Here is a 20,241-nt window from a genome sequence, read left to right on the forward strand (position 1 = left end):
TCTGCTTCCCTTTGTTTTTTCCACTTAAATTTACAGCAGGTATAGAGTTTCCATATCAGTTTTTTAAAAAGATTTATTTGAAAGACATTTACAAAGAGAGATGGGGGACAGAGAATCTTGAATCTGCTGATGCAAATGGCCCAAACAGCCAAGGTGGGACAAGCTAAAGCCTGGAGCCTAAAACTTCATCCCTGTCTCCCACATGGGTGCAGGAGTCCAGGCACTTAGGCCATGCTCCATTGCTTTTCCAGTGCATTCGCAGGGAGCTTGACAGGAAGTAGAGCAGCCAGGACTTGAATCAGCGCCCATATGGGATGCCGGCATGACAGGTGGTGGTGTCACCTGCTGTGCCGCAACACCAGCCCATCTACATCATGTTTATGCTCATCACTTTAATGTATTCTTTCCAGGGACCATTGAATAGTTAATTTGACCATTGTATTTTTCTTTTTTTTTAACAGATGTACCTGAGATTTGTTCTCTTCTTTGTTTCTTATTTATGAATTTTCATTGTATTTGAAAGGTTAGGAGAGAGAGAGAGAGAGAGAGAGCGAGCGCAATCTTCCACCAGCTGATCCACTCCCTAAATGCCCGCAACAGCAGAGCTGGGAACTCCATCAGGATCTCCCATGTGGATGGCAGGGACGCAAGCACTAGAGCCATCATCTGCCGCCTCTCGGCAAGCACCTTAACAGGAAGCTGGGTTGGAAGCGGAGGCGCAGGGACTTGAAGCAGGCACTTTGATGTAGGATGCAGGCTTCCTAAGCAGGGACTTAAGCACTGGAACACATGCCAGCCTCTATGATCCTATGCCAAGAAGATTCTTCATTATAAATAACACTGTGGTGGGCACCTCAATCTAACACACGTTTCACACATTCGGTTATGCTCCAAGCCTGAGTTCCCAGAGGTGGATGCACAGAAGCAACCCGTAAGCCTATTTTATTTTTAGGATTCATTTAATTATTTGAAAGGCAGAATTACAGAGAGAGGGAGGGACAGAGAGCAAGATGTTCCATCCGCTGGTTCACTCCCCAGATGACCACAATGGCCAGGGCTGGGGCCACCTGAAGTTAGGATCTGGGACTCCATCAGGGTCTCCCACATGGGTGCAGGAGGCCAAGGACTTGGGCCATCTTCACTGCTTTCCCAGGCACATTAACAAAGAACTGGGTTGGAAATGGAGCAGCTGAGACTCCAACTGGCACCCATACAGGATGCCAGCACTGCAGGCAGTGGCTTAACCTACTACACCCCAATGCTGCCCCCCTTATTTTTAATTTTTGATATACACTGTAGATTTCTCCCAAATTTATTTTGTCAGCATTTATTATTTATAAAACAATCTTGGGACCGGTGCTGTGGCCTAGCGGGTAAAGCCGCTGCCGCTGCCTGCAATGCCAGCATCCCATATGAGCACCGGTTCGAGTTCCGGCTGCTCCACTCTGATCCAGCTCTCTGCTATGGCCTGGGAAAGCAGTGGAAGATGGCCCAAGTCCTTGGGCCCCTGCACCATTGTGGGAGACCCGGAAGAAACTCCTGGCTCCTGGCTTCGGATCAGCGCAGCTCTGGTCGTTGCAGCCAACTGGGAAGTGAACCAGCAGATGGAAGACCTCTCTCTCTCTCTGGCTCTCTCTCTCTCTGCTTCTCCTTCTCTCTCTGTGTAACTCTGACTTTCAAATAAATAAATAAATCTTAAAAAATTACAAAACTGATTAGTCAGTCACAGCGGCTAATTGTTACCTTAAAATGCCAAAACATTTAGGGAAAAATCCAGAAGGGGGAAGAAAGGAGAAAATGGGACAGAAGACTCACCAGTGGCCAACAGTGATGTACAACAGCTTGAAATAATCCCAAAGCATGATCGGAGGGAGGGTCCCCAGAGGCCCTTGCTCCACCATTTTTACCCTCAAGGATCAATTTTCTTGGCATCACTGGTGCCTTTTTTTTGAAAGGCTAAAATAGTGACAGTTCGTAGGTCTAGGCATTGTATGCATGTCAGAGTGTCCTTGTGATTATGCCCCATCATTCCCATTTACAGATTGTCAAACCAAGGCACAGAAAGGCCACTGGAGTGAGCCAATGATCTTGCAGCTGGTGAGTGGTGAAATACTGACCTCCACCTAGCTCCCTCTTAACTGGCACACCTTATGACCTTTGAAGAGTGAGGGTGCATGGGCTCTGGCCAGCCCTTTCTCCAAACACTGGAGATGTGGGTGGGAGAAGAATAGGAAACAAAAGGGCAGCAGCCAGATTCGTTCCCTATGGGTTTGCTCCTTGCAGCCACCAAGTGTGGCTGTGGTTGATATCTGGCCAAGGTTAGCTGGGCTCCTGCTAAAAAGGAGAGGGCCCTAGGGTCCCAGTTACCCTCTGTGAGCTCAGACACACCAGTTGACTCCTTTGAACCTCAAGATAAAAAAGGAGGTACTGAAACAAACAAAAAAATCTAAGAGGATTTCCTGTGATCAAGAATCTACAGTAAATTAGCCTGGAGACCTTCAGAGTCCGGCTTGTGGACAAAAGCCGAGCCCTCATCTGTATAGATCACAATGGGCCTCTTTACAGGTTGCTGATTTGTAGAACTGCAGCCCACAGCTTGGAAACCTGACAACATCTCTGAACGTGGCCCCAACAGAAGAACTTTTGATGAGAACATCATGACAAAAAGAAATGCTATCATGGGGCCTCAAGTAGGCTCTGATCACCTTGCTTTCTCCACCCTTATGGAGGGAGAAAGTCCACCTCCCAGGAAAGAGAAAAGCCGGCAACATTCTCACCAATGTGTCCCGTGAGTCACAGAGCTAAGGATGTCACAGACAGAGCTCTCCAGCCCAGTTCTGAAGCCGCTGCTGTTGGCTTTAGCCAGCAGGTGGGTTCAACAGGAGACAGGATTCTGTGCATCGTGTGATTGAAGACATCTTGAAGGAGTTGCTGAGACTCCAAGTTCCCAGCTCCCAGAAGAGGAGAGGCAGGGAGAGGAAGTCACCTGGGCTGCTGCTATTGTTTTCCTTAACTTTGGGACCTGCTAATTAACCACTGAACCTAATTAGCTCTGCCAGGAACAAAGGCTGGTGGGGGCAGGGACAAAAGAACAAAGCATTCTCCAGGGACTTGCGGTCACTATGCAGGCCTAAAGCTTGGAAATCCAACCAGAGAGGCACCTGCACCCTGGGGAACTGGATCTGTCTCCTGTGAGGAATGTGCCAAATTCATCATAGGACCAGTCTCCAGGGGACCCTTTGAGGAGAATGACACAGCAGTCACACACACATGTACCCCATACATGTGCACCCCACACACCTCCCCTTCACCACCATTCCATGTCTTCAGATCATTCCCTATATGATATTCCGTCTTGCTATGACTTCGGGGAGAGCGATTCCAGCCATAAGAATAGGTGTGCTGGGGTTATCCCACTGGAATCAAAGAATGGAATCTCACAGACACAATGTATCTTCTCCTCCAAATGACCTCCTCTGCCTTACAAAAGACTTCCATGCTTCTAAATCAATGATGACACCACTGAAGAGCCAAGAACAATTGCAAGAAGTTCTGTAACCTCAGAAGCTCCTCTCTCTTTTTTTCCTGGCCCCAGAAGTGTGAGCTTAATTCCAAGTTCCCCATGTCCTAGCTGATGATTCTCTGTAGATGCTCCACTCTCTGAGCATCAGCATATACTCTATCAAGTTGGGATGCTCGTTCAAATGTTGCTGGGTTGTCTTGAGCACTGAATCGTATGGTATGCCTTGACTTTAACCATTGATTTCCAAAGGATTTCTGCAATGATTTTGAAGGGCACTAAACAAGGCCTTGTTTAGTCAGCTGAGTAAAGCTTCAGGCCCCCAAGTGTCTTTTGTCACTTCCTCCCCCAGTAATCACAGGCACCCAACCCTTGTACTCACTCAAGATCGTGGCTGGAGATTGCTAATATGGCCCAGCTCCTTAGAGTCCATGCTGTTGGCTGGTTTTCTCCCACAGAGCAAAGCCAGAGAACTCCACTGACCCAGGGCCAACTCTGCTGCGCTTCACCTCTGTTCCGCTTGGAGACTTCTTTTGAAATTTAGATGCTTTGGGTCAACCCCTTTGTGTGCTGGGTCTCCACTTCTCCGCTCTGCGCCTACTCTGCCAGTTCTTGTCCCTGAACTGGACTCCTGGCCTTGATCCCTGACCCTGCTCCTTCCCTCCCTCTTGTCCCACTGGTGTCAGCTTGACCTGTTTTTCCAACCTCCAATGATCAGAGATGATTCCTGTTGGAGAATTCCAGGAGGCATGAAGGCTTAGATCAGAGACGGGTCTTGGAGCCCAGATGTCTGGTCCAACTTCTCAGTGTAGGGATCTGCTCTATGGGCAGTCTGCCAGTTCACATTTTCCAGCTCCCACTACACCCCAGGCTCAATAGGAAAATCAGACAATTCCGAAATTGATAAAGCTTCCTCCATGCTCCAATTCGCCCAGGCTATGATCTCACATTTCCCCTTACTTTGAGACACAGTTGAGTCCAGTAGCAGGTTCTCCAACTGCTAACGTCTCTTCCTAATTTCAAGCACGTGTCTGCTCCCTTTTCTTCTTCTACCTACTGGATTTATAGAGTTTAAGGCCAAGTCCATCTAAGATCAGATTTCCTTCTTAGCAGCCATGTGACCCCAGCCAGCCTTCCAACCTCTACAAGTTTCAGCTCTTCAGTGAGAACACAGGCACCCATTGGTGGTCTTGGATGGCATGAGAGAACGTATTTTGCTCTAAACCACAGCTTCATTTATTTCTCAATATGCCTATCGTCTCTTTCTTTTCTAAGCTAAACATTCATTTGATTCCTTTCCTTCAACCTTCATTTCCTCCTCCAGCCTCCTGTCCACATCAGACTCCAAGGGTCTCCATGTCTGACCCAGTAGATATTGTTCTGTGCCTTTGATACCTTCAAGGGGTCTCCTCTCTTGGCTTCTCATTACCATGTCCTTGAGATTTTCTCCCTTCCCTCTCTCTTGGGAGACTCCGCTCAGTGTGATTCCTTCTCACTCTTCCCTAACCATGGTCCCACCATCCCCTGCAATTCCTGCCTGGACTCTTCCCTCAACTCTTACAAAGATGTTGATGGCAATGATTATCGAGTTCTTCCTGTATGTCAGGGAACACTCTAATCACCACTTCTACGTAAATCAGGCCACAAATACTTTAACATTCATTTTACAGGAAACCGAGGCTGAGAGTGGTCAAGTAACACATCCAAGGAGCCAATGTTAAACCACTGCTTGTGATGATGCCAGCATCCCATAGCAGAGCGCCTGTTCAACTCCCAGCTGCTCTGCTTCCAATCCAGGCACCTGTTTACACACCTGGGAAGACAGTGGAAGATGGCCCAGGTACTTGGGACCCCATCACCCAGGTAGTAGATACAGATGGAGCTCCTGGTTCCTAGCTTTGTCCTGGCCCAGACTTGGCTGTTGCTGTTGTTTGAAGAGTAAACCAACTGATGAAGATCTATCTATCTATCTATCTATCTATCTATCTCTATCTCTTCTTTTTAAAGATTTATTTATTTGAGAGGCAGAGTTACAGACAGAGAGGGGGTAAGACAGAGAGAGAGAGAGGTCTTTCATCTGCCTGTTCACTCCCCAAATGGCTCCAATGGCTGGAGTTGGGCTGATCCAAAGCCAGGAGCTAGGAGCTTCCTCTGGGCCTCCCACATGGATGCAAAGGCCCAAGCACTTGGGCCATCTTCCACTGCTTTCCCAGGAGATCAACAGGGAGATGGATCAGAAGTGGAGCAGCTGGGATATGAACTGGAACCCATCTGGGATGCCAGTGCCACAGGTGGAGGTTTAACCTACTATGCCACAGCACTGGCCCCTATCTCTATATCTGTTGCTCTGCCTTTCAAATAAATAAATAAATCTTCATTGAAAAACAGTAATGCACCCAAGGCCAGCCACTCAAAGAAAGCATATGAACACCCGGCACTGCCTTAAGGCATGGTCCCTGGGTGATCTCACTCCCCTGCAGGTGTTGTGTAACAGTTTGTGCATCATCTATCATCTTCCCTGATGCTATGGGGCATCTGCAGCCCAAACCCATCCTCCAGGCTCCAGACGTGACTACTGAGCGCTGAGAAGGCATCTCAGTGCAGATGGCCTACAGTTGCCTAACAGTGAATATAGACTCGCTTTCTTTCCCCAAGAATCCATTCTGCCACCTGGAAGTCAGCCATCCCTCCACTAACCGTTCGCCTCTCACCACGAACCAAGCCCACCAGGCTGCCTCTTGCCTGTTCTTCTTCACTTTGTCCTCTGCTCTAGATCTCTCTGCCGTTGTCTCAATCTCCTAACCAACCTCCTTGCCTTCCCTCAGCTCTCCTGCAATTGATTGTCCCGTGCAGGGCCCAGGTGCTCTTTGTAAAATGCTGTGCTCTGGGCTTAGGACCTTTCTCTGGTTAATCATTGCCTTAGAGATAACACCCACATTCCTGATCAACTAATCCCAGCCCATTTATCATCTCTCCCTGTTAACTTCCCCCATCCCATCCTGCCCCACCCCAGCATCATCCTATGCTTCAGACTCATTGCAGTGCTAGAGTTCTATGGATAGAAAAACAGCCAGCATGGGGTGCTCACGAGGAGGTATGCAGACATCTTGTTTTTATCATAGCAACTACCTGTGATGGCAGAATTCTTAAGACCTTGTAAGTGAAGCAACTGGGATTCAAAGGCATCAAATCACTTGACCAGAATGGTTCAAAACCAGTCTATTTCCAACCCATGCTCTTCATCCACGGGCTCTGTGAAGCAGGCTGATTGCTTCCTGGGGAACCCCTTCTCCGACCATCCCGGACACTGCTCCAGGTTGGCTGACTCCTTCAGTATCAGTCTTAGCTCAGGGCTCAGCCCTCCCTGGAAACATCTGCTTGGACTCCAGCCCCCAGGCTGACCCAGGAAATTCATTGGTGTCGCATGTATCATGTTTCTTTCAGTTAAAAATGCCATTATTGGAGCTGGCGCTGTGGCGCAGCTGGTAAAGCCACTGCCTGCAGTGTTGGCTTCCCATATGGGCACCGGTTCAAGATCCAGCTGCTCCACTTCCAATGCAGCTCTCTGCTGTGGCCTGGGAAAGCAGTGAAAGATGGCCCAAGTCCTTGGGCCCTGCACCCACATGGGAGACCCGGAAGAATCTCCTGGTTCCTGGCTTCAGATCGGAGCAGCTCCAGCTGCTGCAGCCAATTTGGGAGTGAACCATTGGATGGAAGACGTCTCTCTCTCTCTCTCTCCTTCTTCTTCTCTCTCTGTGTAACTTTGACTTTCAAATAAATAAATAAATCTTTAAAAAATAAATCAAGAAGCCTAGCTAGCATTTTTAGAGCATATATAAAATGCTAGATATTGAGCTAAGCTTTTGGCATGGATTATCTTATGTTAATCACTCACAATAAAAACTTAAAAGAGAGGGAGTTTTCTTTATCTACATTTTGCAGGTATGGAAACAAAAAATCAGAAAAGTAAGTCACTGATTGTCCCAGAGATAGAGTGACACGGGATTGGAATTTTAAGTCAATTTGGCCGTCAGGGTAGGGTTTTTAGCACTATGCAAAGGATGAAGCCTTTCTATTGCTCATAAGAAATGTGACTCAGGTGTCACCTCCCTCACCTTCCTGCCCTCCACCACCAGGCCACACCCACCACAGGCATCCTCTGGCTTCTTCATTTTGTCCATAGTGCTCTTTCAAAAAAAAAAAAATCACAGTGAAATGTAACAGAAATTCAAGCACAGATCAGCCAGTATGGAAAGCAATAAGGTTAGTAACCCCTGTGGCCTGGTTGCCACAGTATCTTCTGGTTTGAACAGCACAGATACGCTGTAGGGACTTCGTGAGCATGGAGTCCACTGCAACTTCCAGGTTTGTCTCGCAGAAACTAAGGCAGACTTCATTGGTCTTCTCTGCCTTGTACTTGCCATTGAAGGCTCTGCATTTTATTTAAAGATTTATTTATTTGAGAGAGAGAGAGAGAGAGAGAGAGAGAGGAGAGGTTTTCCATCTGCTGATTCACTCTCCAGTTGGCTGCAACAAGCAAAGCTGGGCTGATCTGAAGCCAGGAGCTTCCTCTGGGTCTTCCCACACGGGTGCAGGGGCCCAAGCACTTGGGCCATCTTCTACTGCTTTCCCAGGCCATAGCAGAGAGCTGGTTTGGAAGTGGAGCAGCTGGGACTTGAACCAGTGCCCATATGGGATGCCCAAACTGCAGGCAGCAGCTTTACCAGCTACACCACAGTGCCGGCCCTGGATCTGTTACTTTTTAAAAAAGATCTATTTATCTGAAAAGCAGTGTTACCAAACCTCACACCACATTCAAAAATTAAACTCAAAATAGATTACATACCTAAATGTAAAATTACAAAACTTCTAGAAGAAAATAGAGAAAACCTTTGTAACCTAATGCTAGACACATTTCTCTTCAGTTGGACTACAAAAACACAAGGCATAAAAAAATCAATAAATTGGGCTTAATCAAAATTACACTTGTGAAAGAATTATGAAAGCTGTCAGAATTAAATGGAGTCTCCTGAGGCCAGGGCTAAGGTGTAGTGGGTAAACCCACTGCCTGCAGTGCTGGCATCCCGTATGGTTCTGGCTTCTCCACTTCTGATCCAGCTCTCTGCTAAAGCCTGGGAAAACAGTAGAAGATGGCCCAAGTCCTTGAGCCCCTGCACCCATATGGGAGACCCGGAAGAAACTCCTGGCTCCTGGTTTTGGGTCAGCTCAGCTCTGGACATTGTGGCCAATTGGGGAGTGAACCAGTGGATGGAAGACCTCTCTCTCTCTCTCTCTCTCCCCCCCCCTTTTCTTGTGTGTAACTCTTTCAAATAAATAAATAGATCTTTAAAAAAAGACATTATGAAAAATAAAAAGATGAGGCCGGTGCTGTCGACTACCAGGTTAAGCATACCCTATGGGAGCAGGTTCTAGCCCCAGCTGCTCCACTTCTGATCCAGCTCCCTGCAAATAGCCCGGGAAAAGCTGTGGAAGATGGCCCAAGTGCTTGGAACCCTGCCGTCCACATGGGAGATCTGGAAGAAGCTCCTGGCTCCAGGCTTTGGTCTGATCCCGCCCTGGCCACTGTGGCCATTTGAGGAGTGAACCCACAGATGGGACACCTTCTTCTCTGTCTGCCTCTGCCTCTTCATCTCTATAACTCTGCCTTTCAAATAAATTAAAAAATATTTTAAAAGAAAAAGATAAGACAGAGATGAGGAGGACTCAACATTTGCAAAACATGTATCAGATAAATAAAGGCCTTAGAACACAGATTAAAAATAAGGGAGAAAACTCTCAATAACAAGAGAACACACCAATAAAAATTCTGAATAGACTTCACAACGTTTATAAAAAAAAATGAGCACAGGGACAGACACTCAGCATCATTTGTCACCAGGGAAATGTAAATCCAGACCATGCGACCAGGTGTGTTTGCTACTCACAACTGTTCTACCAAGTAACTAGTCAGTTGCTTCTGACAGATTTTTTTTTTAATTTTTATTTATTTATTTATTTATTTGAGAGGTAGGGTTACAGAGAGAGAGAGAGGGAGAGACAGAGACAAAGACAAAGATCTTCCATCTGCTGATTCACTCCCCAGAGGGCCGCAATAGCCGGAGCTGTGCCGATCCGAAGCAGGAGCCAGGAGCTTCTTCCAGGTCTCCCACGTAGGTGCAGGGGTCCAAGCACTTGGCCATCTTCTGCTGCTTTCCCAGGCCATAGCAGAGAGCTGTATTGGAAGAGGAGCAGCTGGGACTCGAACCAGCGCCCATATGGGATGCTGGCACTGCAGGAGGAGGATTAACCTACTGTGCCATGGTGCCGGCCTCTCATATTTCACTTTGTAGAGGTCCAGCTGACCGGGATATTTCTGATCCTGATCCTGGGTTAGCCAACCCTTTCCAGAGTCCCTAGAAGTCAGATGAGTCTTCTTGCAGGCTCATTAGAATGTGAAAACCTTGATGGAGCAGTGCCAGTGGTGTGTGAGCAGTCGCTTCTACTCCAGTGGATGTCTCCTAGGTACCAGTCTTCTTTAAGAATTCCCCAGGGGATTGAGGGCTGCCAGTGCTCAAAGCCTAGCATTGGAGGCAGGGCCTCCTGCAGGTGGCTCCCCAGCTGTAGGCCACCTGTGTGTCCTGCCCTGGTCTTCTCACCTGGCGCGAAGGGGGACCAGCAACATCCAGACAGTGCAAATCAAAAGCAGAGTTGCAGGGCTCAGAATATCTTCACGTTGCTTCACTCCATCAAGAAAAAAAAAGATCACACCCGACATCACACTCTTACCAATCAGAATCACACTCTTACTAATCAGAGGAGGCCTCTTCCTTTAAAGGTCATCGTCAAAGTTACTGCCCTTTGTCGTTAAAATCAACATCACCGAGGAGGAGAGATGGGCGTCTCCTAAGTGATGCCTTTGAGGAGAACAGAACAAGATGTTGCTGGTGGGTTTCCAGCCAGGGAGACACAACAAGAGTCTAGCTGGGAGGAAGCAGAAAACACAGCCACAAGGAACATATTGTTTTGAATAGAATTATGTCAGGGCCAGTGCTGTGGCATAGCAGGTAAAACCATTGCCTGCAGTGCCGGCATCCCGTATGGATGCTGGTTTGAGTCTTGGTTGCTCCACTTCCAATCCAGCTCTCTGCTATGGCCTGGGAAAGCAGTGGAAGATGGCCCAAGTCCTTGGGCCCCTGCACCTGTGGGAGACTTGCAAGAAGCTCCCGGCTCCTGGGTTCAGAATGGCACAGCTCCGGCCGTCGCAGCCAATTGGGCAGTGAACCAGCAGATGGAGGACCTCTCTCTCTCTCTCTCTCTCTCTCTCTCTCTGTGTGTGTGTGTGTGTGTGAAACTCTGTCTTTCAAATAAATAAATAAATCTTTAAAAAAAGAAATATTGTCTTTCGACATTACAATTAAACTATTATTGAAATCATTTTGTTGAGATTATTTCTCCATTAGAAGCATTTAAAAAATGTTGCCCTTGAAGCTTGTCACTTTCACCGTTTACCACTCTGAGCGTGGTTTAATCATGGAAAGTGGGAAGGAGGAAGAATGAAAAATGTGGGACCCCCAGCCCCAGGAAAACTCTCTACGGAACGGATCCTTATGAAAATGTCAATTCTAAATATCACCCTACAGATACTTTGCCCAGGCTTTTTATTGGAACGGACATCCGGCCGACTACTACCTTCAGCTGATGTCTTCTGTGGTGTGGTAAGGCCCCCTGCAGACACGAATCTGCCAATCATTCCCAAGAAAGCATGCTCCATTGTCCCCAAGATCCTTCGAGTAAGGACCCAACATTGGCCACACCCCCTCTTCTGCTGTAGGGCTGGTCTAGGTTGCTGACCCAGTGCCATGATTATCTTCCTCCTCTTCCCCATGGTCAGCTGACCTGCTAAGCTTTGGGGTGAAGAGTAGTTCATAGATTATAAAGAGGAAGAAGGAATTAGCCCTAGTCCTCTGCTTTCTTCATAGATTTGGATTCTTAATAAGTGCTATGAATCCAGAAAGAGAGACACATGGGCTCCTTCACAATTTGGGGATATGAATAAAATTCTTTTCTTGGAGCAATCACTGAGTCTCAGCAGACTGACACACTAGGAATTGGGTTATTATACCCACAAAGGTCGATGTGGATCAGGTGGCTCTCCTCCAGGTGTTGACTCAGGGATTCAGATGCCTTGGCTTTGGTCTTTGTCAACTTCCACAATTCTGTCTACTTTGTGTTCTGTGCAGTTGCCACTGCCGAGGAAGAAAGACTGGACCATGCATGGAGCTCCTGCATAGGTCTGGAAGTGGTTTACATCACTGTAATCTCTCCACGTCACATCAACTGTGCTCCTTTGAGAGGCAGGGCACCATCCCCTCCCCTTACACCTGACCAAACCTTTACAACTATTCCAACCAAAAAAACCTGGTAGAAGAGATGGGACATGACCTCCAAGTCTAGGTTATAAAAGGCAATTTGGCATCAGCCTGGCTCCCTCTTCCTTTGTCTCTGAGTGTTCACCCTTGGGACTTGACCAACAGCCAGAATCGACTGGGAAAGCTGTAGCTGAATGAGCCTCCAGTCTTCAAGCCTTCCACAGGAGGCCCTAGATGTGATGAAGCAGAAACAGGCCATCCTGCTGTGCCTCCTTAAATCCTGACCTGCAAAAGGATAAGACATAATAAATTATTGTTTAAAACATTGAATTGTGAGAAAAGTTGCTATATGTCAATAGACAGCCGATATCATGGGCACCTGGCTGATTGCTTCCTAAATTCTGTAGCCATTCTGCATGTAGTTGCTTATTACAATTCTTAGGCTCCCAGCTGGGTTAAAAATCACATGAGCGCTCTCACCACCACATAAGTCATTACATAAGTCAAGATCTTACCAAGAAATGCAAATTGATAACACTGAAAAGGGGAAATTGTAGAGAGTTTTTAAAAATATAGTCAGAAAAGAGTTAAGGGAAATTGTTAGTGACACGCCGTGAGACTGGTGCAAAAGGGAGCCATATCTACCCTAAGCAGAATGGGTAAGATGGGAAGTACCTACCAGAATCTGGCAAGAACTCTTACTAAGGAAGAGGGACTATCAGGACTGCACTGTGAGTTTCAAGGGCAGCTACTCTGAAGCAGGGGTCCAGTAGAGAGAAAGCCAGGTGACTGAATATCCAAACTCTCTTCTCTCACTCTGAATTTTCATTTTCTGTTGGGTGAACTAAACAGGCAACCAAAGAGCATGGAAGCTTAGCTGATGTAGTCCACAGGGTTTGGCCTCTCAGAGCACAGAGCATGATGGGAGAGGCAGAGAGTAAATATGGAGGTAGAAATATGATCATTCTGCACATTCACAATCATTAGCAGCAGCAGTATCACCATCTGCATTATTACAATCATCGTCACCACCACCACCTTCACCACAATTGGCATCAACACCATCACCATTATCACCACTACAATCACCATGTCCACTATCACCACTACCACCATAATCATCATCATCACCATCATCATCTTTATCAGCACCATCTTCATCATCACCATCATCACCACCACCATCTTCATCATCACCATCATCACCACCAGTCACCATAATAATCTCTACCTCCATCACCACCACCATCTTCATCATAATTATCATCTCCATCATCATCATCACCACTATCACCAACATCTTTATATTACCTCAAATGTTCATACTACTTCTTGATTTATAAAACAATTTCTCCTGCTTTCTCTTATATCATCCTCAGAAGATCTCATTTGCAGTATCCCCTCCATTTGCCAAGGAATGCTCCAGGCAAGAAACATGGGGATGGAGAGTTAAATTCCCAGATGAATGCTATCAAATATCCAAAGAAAGATGCATAATGTTAGGAGGGCTTGATCAGACGATTCCTGGAGGTTGTGGAGCTCAAGGTTGGCCTCCACGCAGGGAAGGATCTCAACAGGGAGGTCTCTTTCATGTCCTGGGAACCATGTGAGGAAAAGGCTTAAAGATGAGGACATAGGAAGTGGGCTCTGGGAAGTGGAACTATTTCAGTTGTGCTGGAGCAGAGGACTTACAGAGATGGGATGTGAGTTATGAAACTGAAGGAGGGGGGTCGGCACCGTGGTACAGTAGGTTAATCCTCCACCTGCGGCTCTGGCACCCCATATGGGTGCCAGTTCTAGTCTCAGCTGCTCCTCTTCCGATCCAGCTCTCTGCTATGGCCTGGGAAAGCAGTAGAAGATCGCCCAAGTCCTTGGGCCCTGCACCTGCATGAGATACCAGGAAGAAGCACTTGGCTCCTGGCTTTGGATTGGCGCAGCTCCGGCCATTTTGGCCATCTGGGGAGTGAGCCAGCAGATGGAAGACCTTTCTCTCTGTATCTCCCTCTCACTATCTGTAACTCTACCTCTCAAATAAATAAATAAAATCTTTTTTAAAAAGTATTCTAATCCTTCTTAAGAATATAAGGGGTACTACAGTGGGTAGGATAAATGCAGTGAGCATGGACACCAAGTGGAGAGATTATTTATGAGGCTACTACTCTGGTTTTAGTGGTAAATGTCTTGCTCAGGGAGTAGGAGCAGAAATAGAAAGAGGGGTGTGGCAATAGGATGACAGTGTGGGAACCAAGAGAGTGAAAGATGGCTGCCATTTGTTCCAAATGCACAAGTATTTGTTGAGTGACTGCCCAGTCCATGGCATTGCCCTTGACTCTATGACATAGAAGGAAGCAAATCAGGTAAACACAATCTCATTTTCCACCTGGTACATCAGCAATGTCATTGGCACAGCAAGGGAATTCAGCGCTAACGATTGGCACACTTTTTTTATGCCTGAAATACCCTTCCTCTCCTTTCTTTTACCTGGAAAACTTCTATTCATGCTTCAAAACCTCCTGAAGTGCCCCAACAATTTAAACACCTCCCCTTGATTCTGCCAGTGCTCTGTGTGACCCCCCCACACACACCGGCACCCTCCCTGATACACAACTAGAATTTCAAGGGAGTACAAACTACATCATAACAGCTTGTGGAAGCTCACTTGGAAGTTTGGTTTAACCCTTAGCAATGGTGAGGTTGAAATATCTGTGAAACAGCAACATTTATCATGGTGAAACCCAAGACAGGTCAGAACCATAGAGGATCCACGCATCACCTACCTCCTCATCCTCACCCCAGTCGGAATTCTGGGCAAGGGTTGGGGAGGGAGATGCAACAAGATTCCCCTGTAAATAGTTCCCAGTCTTGCCAGGCCAGCCTTGTCTTTGTCCTTCCGTCCTTACCCACTACTGGGAACTGCAGGTTCAGGGATGTCGGATAACCATAACTGCCTTTGGGATCAGGCTGATGTGAGCTGGAATTGAGGTCTTTCCACTTTAAGCCATCAGGACTCGAGCAAGGACCTCAGTTCTGCAGGGTCCTAGCTTTCTTACTTGATAAGGTGGAATAGTAGATGTTGGTGCTTGGGTTCCCAGGAGGATTAAGAGTTGCAGCGAATAGAAAGATGCGGCCTCTGGCAGGCATTTAAATAGTCATGTGTTTTGATTTGAGTCAAAATGGTTCCCAAGAACAGCAAGAGCCTTTGAGCTGAAAAGGCTCCAAGGATAGCAATAACCTGCAGAGAACTGGCTGCTGTGGCAGGTGAGGTAGCAGCCTTGTTAGCACCAGCTGGCTGGACAGCAGCTCCTAATGACCCAGCTACAGCCTGGTCCAGCTACGCCCCCGTTACCCACCAGTGAGCCACACTGGACAGGTCCAAGCATAAGTTCCATTCATTCAATTATCTAACAAATAGCTCCCGGGAGCCTACTTTCTGCTACATACTGTTTACAGCAACGAATAAAACAGAGAAAAAACCTTGGTCTCTGGAAGCTTCCATCCTAGGGAGAGCTAATAAACAAGGTAGGGGTAGGGGGAACCTTCAAAAATTTCATGGAAAGTTTTAAAAAACTATGTATGGACTTAAAATGGGGAGACCAAAATGAACTTGCTTTTTAATTTTATTTTTCTGTGAATTTTTTAAATATTTATTTATTTATTTGAAAGTTAGAGTTACAGAGAGAAGGAGAGGCAGAGAGAGAGAGAGGTCTTCCATCCACTGGTTCACTCCCCAATTGGCCACAATGGCCGGAGCTGCGCTGATCCTAAGCCAGGAGTCAGGAGCTTCTTCTGGTTCTCCCAGGCGGGTACAGGGGCCCAAGGACTTGGGCCATCTTCTACTGCTTTCCCAGGCCACAGCAGAGAGCTGGATCAGAAGTAGAGCAGCTGGGACTCAAACTGGCACCCATATGGGATGCCAACACTGCAGGCAGTGGCTTTACCTGCTACACCACAGCACCAGCTCAAACTCTGTCTTAAGACCACACTCTCTAAAAGTCTCTAAAGCTCAGAGCCATCTTAACACTAGGGGAAGGATGCTATGGCAACAATGAGGTCCCCATCGATGACTTCCAGTGAACTTGGTCTTGAAACACAGGTAGAACTCTGCTCCTGCCCAGGATAAAGGAGCTGGGAAGAATCAGACTCTTTGGAGTAGGTGTTGTCTATGAAGAGATCAGAGTGGGGCTGGCATGGTCAGAACCAAGCCTGAACTAGATGCTTGAGATCAGAGGGAGAATGGTGGAGAGGCAGGGACAGCAAGAGGGTCTGATGGCTTCAGAGAAGTGAGAGCCAGAACAAAACGAGGGAATCTTCAGTCCACAGAGCACAAGGCCCTGGGAAACCCAGCCAGAAGGCAAGCCTAGGACCTGAACATGAGTGTTGGAAGTAAGGATGGATAAGGAGAGCCAAGTGAGAGATGAGACATTATGAATAAAGAGTGGACAAGAGCAGTGGACACTTGATGTCACGTGGGACACCTGTACCCTGGATCGGAGAGGCTGCTTGGAGTCTACTCCACTTCCCATACCCCTTCCGGCTAATGCACATCCTGGGAGGCGGCACAGGATGACTCAAGAACGTGGGGCCCTGCTGGCTACTTGAAGATCCAGGCTCAAGTTCCTGGCTCCTGGCTTCAGCCTGGCCCAGCTCTGACTGCTCCAGGCATTTGGGGAGTGAACCAGCAGATGGAAAGTCTCTCTCTCTCCCTCTCTCTCCCTCTCTCTCCCTCTCTCTCCCTCTCTCTCCCTCTCTCTCCCTCTCTCCCTCTCCCTCTGTCTCTCTCTCTGTCTCTCTCTCTGTGTCTGTCTCTCTCTCTGCCTTTCAAATAAAATGAAAATAAACAAGCACATTTTAAAAAAACTGACAACAAAAATGGAACCTCGGGAAATACAGAAAGCAAGGATGAGGAAAGGAATTTGTTTTTTAGGAACACTGGGTTTGGAGTAATGAAGGGACCTCCAAGTAGGGCTACCTGTGAAACAGCTGAAGAGGTGAGACTAAAAAGCTAGGGAGGGGGCTGGCACTATGGCGTAGTAGGTAAAGCTGCCACCTGCAGCACTGGCATCACATATGGGTGCCAGTTCGAGTCCCAGCTGCTCCACTTCCAATCCAGCTCTCTGCTATGGCCTGGGAAAGCAGTACAAGATAGCCTAAGTCCTGGGACCCTGCACTCGCGTGGGAGACCCAGAAGTTATTCCTGGGTCCTGGTTCCTGGCTTCAGATTAGCACAGCTCCAGCCATTGCGGCCATTTGGTGAGTGAACCAGCAGATAGAAGACCTCTCTCTGTCTTTCCAATAAATAAATAAATCTTAAAAAAAAAAAAAAAAGCTAGGGAGGAGAGCAAGGCTAGAAATGTAGTATGGAGAAGTCTTCCACAGAGCAGGTGGTTGCAGGGAAAGCAGGTGGCAGTTCTCAGGTGGCACAGTCAAGAGTGGAAGGTGGACAGCTGAAACCTGAAGCCAAGGAGCTGCTCCCCAGGGTGCACGGACAGAGCTGAGCGGCTGGTTAAGGTTGGATCGCAAGGTCAGAGGACAGTCAGGAGCATCCTGATCATGGAAGCCGAGGAAGAGAAGAGATTCGAGAAGGAAAGGCTGGTCAGGGGTGTCTGCTACTGCCACGGTCACAGAACACACAGCTAGAGTTTGCAATTCGGGGTTCAATCTCCAAGAGTGCCCTTTCGACAAGTAAAACAGCCAGGAGGCAAGAAGGCCAGGAGGACGAGGCAGCCAGCAACGGCATGAAGAGAGGATTTCTTCAACCAGGTCAACCAGGACCACAAGTAGGGGTCCGGAGGAAGTCCAGGTGGACACCAAGTGGTTCCAGTGGAGCCATAGCGTTCCAGGCGATCCAACATTAAGCTCCTGAAATTTCGTGAATGTGAGCTCCAACTTTTTCACTCTTTGGTTTGATGATTTTCAAAAGAGCTGTAGAGAAAAGACATCACAGCACTCAGCTCCGGTCATCAGCAACCCTGATGCACTTCTACTCCACCAACTTGGCCCCCCAACTCTTTCTTTGCTAATCAATTCCAGATATTGAATCACTTCTTCCTTAAATAATTCCTTGGCTGCTTCTCTAAAAGACCCGGACTATTAATACCTCTACAAAGTTAGTAGTAATTCCTGAATACTTCAAAGTGTTTAAATTCTCTCAATTAGCTCATATTATTTTGAGAGGGACTTGCTGTATTGGCTAGCATGTATTTTAGTCATTTTATGTCTGTACTTTTTTTTAAAGAATTATTTTATTTATTTGAAAGGCAGAGTTACAGAGAGGCGAAGGCAGAGAGAGAGAGAGAGAGAGAGAGAAATAGAGAGAAAGAGAGAGAGGTCTTCTATCTGCTGGTTCACTCCCCAAATGACCACAACAGTCAAAGCTGAACCGATCCGAAGCCAGAAACCAGGAGCTTCTTCTGGGTCTCCCATGCAGGTGCAGGGGTCCAAGCACTTGGGCCATCTTCCACTGCTTTCCCAGGCCATTAGCAGGGAGCTGGATTGGAAGTGGAGCAGCTGGGACTTGAACAAGCTGCCCACACAGGATGCAGATGTTGGAGGCAGCAACTTTACCTGCTATATCACCAGCCCTCCCTTTTTCTTCTTGATATTTCTTTGTTGAATAAGAGCTTCCCCCTAGTTGGGTTTTTTGGCATCCACATGGGGCCATTCAACAGGCATCTCTGTCTCCTGTATCCCCTGTAGGGTGAGAGTTAGGTTCTGATGCTTGATGCAGTTCATGTTCAATGTTTCTATTAAAATGCTATGTGGGGGGGCCGGTGCTGTGGCATAGCGAGTAAAGCCGCAGCCTGCTGCGCCAGCATCCCATGTAGGTGCCAGTTCGAGTCCTGGCAGACTCAAAAGAAGCTCCTGGCCCCTGGCTTCAGATTGGCCCAGCTCCAGCCATTGCAGTCATTTGGGGAGTGAACCAGCAGATGGAAGACCTCTCTCTCTCTCTTTAGGAATATAGTGGTTCTTCCCCCCATATCTGCCCTCCCACCCCCACTCTTGTCCCCACTCCTACTCCCTCTCCCATCTCATTCTTCATTAAGATTCATTTTTAGTTATCTTTATATACAGAAAATCAACTCTATACTAAGTAAAGATTTCAACAGTTTGCACCCACACAGACACACAAAGTATAAGTACTGTTTGAAGATTAGTTTTACCGTTAATTCACATAGTACAATACATTAAGGACAGAGATCCTACATGGGGAGTAAGTGCACAGTGACTCCTATTGTTGATTTAATAATTGACACTTTTATGATGTCAGTGATCACCCAAGGCTCTTGTCATGAGCTGCCAAAGCTATCGAAGCCTCTTGGGTCCACAAACTCCAACATTAGTTTGACAGGGCCATAGCAAAGTGGAAGTTCTCTCCTCCCTTCAGGGAAAGGTACCTCCTTCTTTGATGGCCCCTTCTTTCCACTGAGATCTCATACACAGAGATCTTTCATTTAGGTCATTTTTTACCACAATGTCTTGGCTTTCCATGCCTGAGAAACTCTGATGGGCTTTTTAGCCAGATCCGAATGCCTTAAGGTCTGATTCTGAGGCCAGAGTGCTGTTTAGGGCACCAAACAGAATTTTAAAGGAATGAGGTAAGCAGCCTATTTATCAGAATAAAATACCCAAAAGGATAAGTCTTTGCATCATAATCATTTATACAAATACCATAGTGGTGAGGAAGCCATTACCACCCCCACCATCACCATGTATGCGAGCACACACATGTGTGCACACATGTAAAAGTACAAACTGTTGGCCTGCGCCGCAGCTCAATAGGCTAATCCTCCACCTAGTGGTGCCGGCACACTGGGTTCTAGTCCCGGTCGGGGCACCGGATTCTGTCGCGGTTGCCCCTCTTCCAGGCCAGCTCTCTGCTGTGGCCAGGGAGTGCAGTGGAGGATGGCCCAAGTCCTTGGGCCCTGCACCCCATGGCACCTGGTTCCTGCCATCGGATCAGCGCCACGGTGGCCATTGGAGGGTGAACCAATGGCAAAAGGAAGACCTTTCTCCCTGTCTCTCTCTCTCACTGTCCACTCTGCCTGTCAAAAAAAAAAAAAGTACAAACTGTGATTCAGCGCATGCAGAGCCTGGGAGGTTAGGAGCATAAGAATTAACAAAAGAGACAGGAGGTTCCCCCAGGACCCCCATCTGGGTTCTGGAGAGGAGGGAGGGGCTTGGAGGAGAAGATGACATAACTGAGAAATAAGGAAAATGACCCAATCCTGCAACTAGCCCCCAAAATTCTTGTTAGAGGCACCCTGTACAAAGGCTACAAGTCAGCCAACGCCGCAGCTCACTAGGCTAATCCTCCACCTTGCAACGCTGGCACACCAGGTTCTAGTCCCGGTC

At 47.4% G+C, this 20,241-nt stretch overlaps 1 long non-coding RNA gene across 1 annotated transcript in view; it reads right to left on the reverse strand.

Annotated features, from left to right (window-relative positions):
* Positions 1-11,161: 11,161 nt before the first annotated feature.
* Positions 11,162-20,241, reverse strand: part of LOC138844205 (uncharacterized) — a 31,667-nt gene continuing 22,587 nt past the window's right edge. Inside the window, exon 2 of the long non-coding RNA XR_011379764.1 lies at positions 11,162-17,811. This is a non-coding gene — a long non-coding RNA (uncharacterized lncRNA). The remainder of the gene's footprint in view (positions 17,812-20,241) is intronic.

The sequence above is a fragment of the Oryctolagus cuniculus genome, chromosome 11 (assembly GCF_964237555.1).
Source record: "Oryctolagus cuniculus chromosome 11, mOryCun1.1, whole genome shotgun sequence".
Classification (NCBI taxonomy): domain Eukaryota; kingdom Metazoa; phylum Chordata; class Mammalia; order Lagomorpha; family Leporidae; genus Oryctolagus; species Oryctolagus cuniculus.